General features: G+C 40.0%; 1 non-coding gene across 1 annotated transcript; it reads right to left on the reverse strand.

Moving 5' to 3' along the window:
• Positions 1–2,713: 2,713 nt before the first annotated feature.
• Positions 2,714–2,833, reverse strand: LOC141421823 (U6atac minor spliceosomal RNA). The gene has a single exon (XR_012446513.1). It is a non-coding gene; the product is annotated as a U6atac minor spliceosomal RNA (small nuclear RNA).
• Between the last annotated feature and the right edge of the window lie 1,787 nt (positions 2,834–4,620).

A 4,620-nucleotide genomic window follows, 5' to 3' on the forward strand; every position in this document is an offset into this window, starting at 1 on the left:
ATGCTAGTTATAATTAAATGAACAATTATATAAATAATTATATGAGTATTTGCATATTTTCTTCAACCATATACTTACAAAGAAAATCAACATACTTTGGATCCCTGACAATTATTAGGCATTTTCATGTTTTATTATCTCACTTAATCCTTGAAATAACCTATGCCTTGTGTACTACAGTTACCAATCCTCCCCCTCTATGCTGCCCAACACACACCTTTCTTTTCTTTTTTAAACATTTGAGAATAGAAGCATAGAGAGATTAAATTGCCTAAGGCTACCCAGATAACCAACGCCAGGTTTTAACTTCAGATAAAGTCTCTACTTTGAACACAGTATATTAGAGAAACAGCGAATTTTGTTCAAGTTTAGTAGATTTAATTCTTTATGTTTTGTGCAAAGGACAGGAATTTAAAATAGAATAGCCACACTTGGGATATTCAGTCTTCTCTATTCTTTGTCAGAAAACTGTCCTAAACCCACTCACTTCCCTTTCATTTCCTCCACACTTTCAACTCTACTAGCTTCTTAATTGAAATTTATGCATATAGTTCGTTCCTTATTAGTGGTTTCTAGCTTCTTCAATCAACTAGGCAGCCTTAGAAGGGAAAGAATGTCTCTGTTCTCCACTCCAGTAACCCTCTGTAGTAGGACCCACCATCTTCAGCAAGTAGCAGATACCAAAACTGAAACCCCGCCCCCACCGAATAGTTAGATTTCTCACTCGAGATTAATTAGCAAGAACAAAATTCTTTTTTGTGTGTATCACCAAGTCCTGAGCTCGTGAAGATAAAGCAGGTTTATTTTGCTGTTCATTGGGTTTTGGACACAAAAGAATGACTACAGGCTCTGTCCACTGTCTTTTGAATGTTTTTGTATAACTTTAGCATTGACTTGTGGGTTTGTTCAACAGGTAGTTCTCCTTTTTTGTATATCTTTAGCATAAAATACATAAATGCAAACTCAGCACAACACAGTGTGCAGAAGTTCCAGAAAGCAGGCAGACATCTGTTCTTGATTTTTAATTAGGTTTTAATTATGTCTTGAGAACTAGTATCACAGAAAATGAGTTGCTGGAAGGCAAAGGCAAAAAGCAAAAACAAAAACCAGTATCGATCATAGTAGGTGTTTTGCTCAAAAACTTAGGAATAAGGATGTATTTATTTCTGTATAGAACTTAGATTGTTAGTCTGGAATAATAGATTTTGAAAACAGTAACATTTTGGCACTTACACGAGGAAGAATTTAAACGATTTTTAAAAGTGCAGTGGTCGGTGTGGTATGATTTAAAAAAAAAATAGATGAAGTGATACAGACAATATAACTTCATACTCTGTGTTTCTATCTTAGTCTGTTTTGTACTGCTGTAACAGAATACCCCAGACTGGGAAATTTATAAACAACAGGAGTTCATTTGACTCACAGTTGCGGAGGCTGACGAGTTCAAGACAGAGGGGCCACATGTAGTGAGGACCCTCTTGCCGTATCATAACATGGAAGAAGAAATCACATGACGAGAGAGTGCCTGAGAAGGAGGAGGAAAGCACTCAAACTCACCTTTTATAAAGAGGCTACTTCTGTGATAACCAACTCACTCTCTCACGAGGCATTGGTGCTTTTGCAAAGGCATAGCTTGCATAAACCCAGCCACCTCTTAAAGGTTCCACCTCTTAACATTGTCCCTTCAGGAATTAAATTTCCAACACATGAATTTTGGATCTATTCAAACCATAGTACTGTTGGTTGAACTTGAGCATCTGACGTTTTTTTTTTTGAGGTGGCCATTCCTTTTTGTGTTGTATGGGTTATATGATCCCTAAATTTTAGGTATTGGCAAGTTTTTATTGTAAAGGGTCAGATAATAAGTATTTTAGGCTTTATGAGCCACATACCATCTCTGTCATTGTTTCTTCCTCCTTTCCTCCTTCGTTCCTTCCTTCTTTCATTCTTCTTTTCCATCTCCTTCTCCTTCTACAATTGCTTGCAAATATAAAGCATTGTATTCGTTTCCTGGGGTTACTATAACAAAGTACTACAAACTAGCTGGCTTAAACAAAAGAAATTTGTTGTCTCACAGTTTGGGAAGCTAGATGTTTTGAAATCTACACATCAGCAGGTCTGTTCTTTCTGAGAATGTGAAGGAGAATCTGTTCTGTACTGCTCTCTGAGAGTCTAGTAACTTACTGACCATTTTGCTATTCCTTGGTACTACAGTTTGAATGTATTCCCCAAAGTTCACATGTTGGAAACTGACTCCCCAATGCAACAGTCTTGAGAAGTGGGACCTTTAATAGGTATTTAGTTAGGAGTGCTCTGCTTTCCTATGTGAATGGATTAATGCCTTTATCACAGGAGTAGATTTCTGATTAAGAATGAGTTCCATCCTCTTAGCCTCCTATTCTCCTTCTCTTCCATTCGCTCTCACTCTGTTTTGCACTTCTGCCTCCTGCCCTGCCATGATGCAGCCCTCACCAGATGTCAATACCTTGACATTGTACTTCCCCAGCCTTTTGGGGGGTGGAGAGTGGGACTGGGGTTTGAACTCAGGGCTTCACATTTTCAAAGCAGGTACTCTATTGCTTGAGCCATACCTCCAGTCCATTTTGCTCTGGTTATTTTGGAGATGGGGTCTTAGTGAACTATTTGCCCTGGCTGGCCTCAAATCATAATCCTCCTGATCTCAGCCTCCCAAGTAGCTAGGATTGCAGGCACAAAACACTGGTGCCTGGCTCTAAGAATGATTAGATGCTTTAATCATACATGTGTTGTCAGGCCCAAGGGCCTCTTCCATCCTTGTCAAAGAGGAGTGTTAACCTCTTCTTTCATACAACACCGTAATATTCTGTTGTAAGAGCAGAAAATGGATTAAGACACTTGGCCTGTAGAAGCATCACCCTACTTTCTGCTTTCATGCTCACAAAGTGTTCTTCCTATGTGTGTAATCCAAACCTCCCCTTCTTCTAAGAACACAGTCATGTTAGGTTAGGGGTCCACTGTACTCTGATATGTCTTCATCGTAAGTACTTACATCCACAATGGCCCTACTTCCAAATAAGTTCACATTCTAAGGTGTTTAGGTGTCATGTTATTTCAACAAATCAATTGGGAATGGGGGGGATAATAATTTAATCTATAAAACCATTCTCAGCTCAAACTCTATACAAAAACAGGGTTTTTAACCCAAAGAGTAACATGACCAACTTTAACTATTCAGGACAAATCTGGCTGCTGTGTTTAGAAAACCAATAGCAAGAATCTTGAAATAACTTCCAGATAAAAATGGAATGGAATGATGGGCTCCATATCTGATAACCATCAAAAGTTGAGACATCCCAAAAAGTTGCCAGTTGTATAAAGAATGAACCTTGCATTGTCTTTTCTATTTGTTTCAAAATGTCATTCGTTGGAGTTCACCTAAATGCTCAACTCTGTGTGAGGTGCTGGGGTTCAATTCCAAAAATAAGTAAGAAGTGGTCCCTATCTCAAAGAATGAATAAGCTCCTCCTTCCTTCCTCCCTTCCTTTCTCCCTTACTCCCTCCCTTCTTTCCTTCCTCCTTCCCTCTCTTCCTTCCTCCCTCCCTTCCTTCCTCCCTTCCTCCCTCCCTCTCTTCCTTCCTTCCTTCCTCCCTTCCTTCCTCCCTCCCTTCCTTCCTCCCTTCCTTCCTTCCTCTCTTCTTTCCTGCCTCCCTCCCTCCCTTCCTTCCTTCCTCCCTCCCTCCCTCTCTCCTTCCTTCCTTCCCTCTTTCCCTCCCTTCCTCCCTCCTTCCTTCCTTTCTATCTTCTTTTTATTCTCCCTCCTTCTCTTTCTTTTAATAGTTTGAAATTTTACAAGAACCAACCAAACAAAAAAATCTCATACCCCGGCTCTTACATTCTCCGGAGCTCACCATGCTTGCTTCCTGACCCATGCTTACTTTCTGAGCATTCCAGACCCATTCCAGCCTCAGTAGCGTATAAATGGTGAACATCAAATAACTTAGGATGGCAGTCATGATGTAGTATTAATTCTCATGAGAATACTACATTTCCATGATTTTGGGGTCCAGAATGTTAGACATCCTCACATTCATTTGACAGATGATGAGATGGAGACCCAGAAAGATCAACCTATAATTACTGACCTACTTAGTGGTAGAGTGTGGCTGATTGCATTTTTCAAAGCTGGCTGTAACAATCTCTCTGTCCCACGCACTCTTCAATGTGACTTTGACACTTTTCCTACTGAGAGAGGGGAGCCGATGTTCCTTACCCTCAGTGGGAGGTATCAATATTTCTGTAGCTGCTAGAACAAATTACCAAAAATTTTATGACTTAAAACAATGCAAGCTATTATCTTACAGTTCTGGAGGACAAATTCCAAAATCAAGGTGTTGGCAGGGCTGTGTTCTTTCCGGAAGCTCTAGGAAGATCTGTATCCTTTTTCCCAGCTTCTAGATGGTGCCTGAATTCATTGGCTCAGGCCGTCATCACTCTGTCCTCTGCCTTTGCATCACATCTCTCTCTCTGATTCTGACCATTCTGACCATTTTGGATTCTTGTTGTAAGAACCTTTGGGATTATATTGTGCCTGTCTAGATAATCCAGGATAATCCCCCTATCTCAAGTCCTTAACTTAATCA

This window comes from Castor canadensis, chromosome 3, assembly GCF_047511655.1.
Source record: "Castor canadensis chromosome 3, mCasCan1.hap1v2, whole genome shotgun sequence".
NCBI lineage: Eukaryota > Metazoa > Chordata > Mammalia > Rodentia > Castoridae > Castor > Castor canadensis.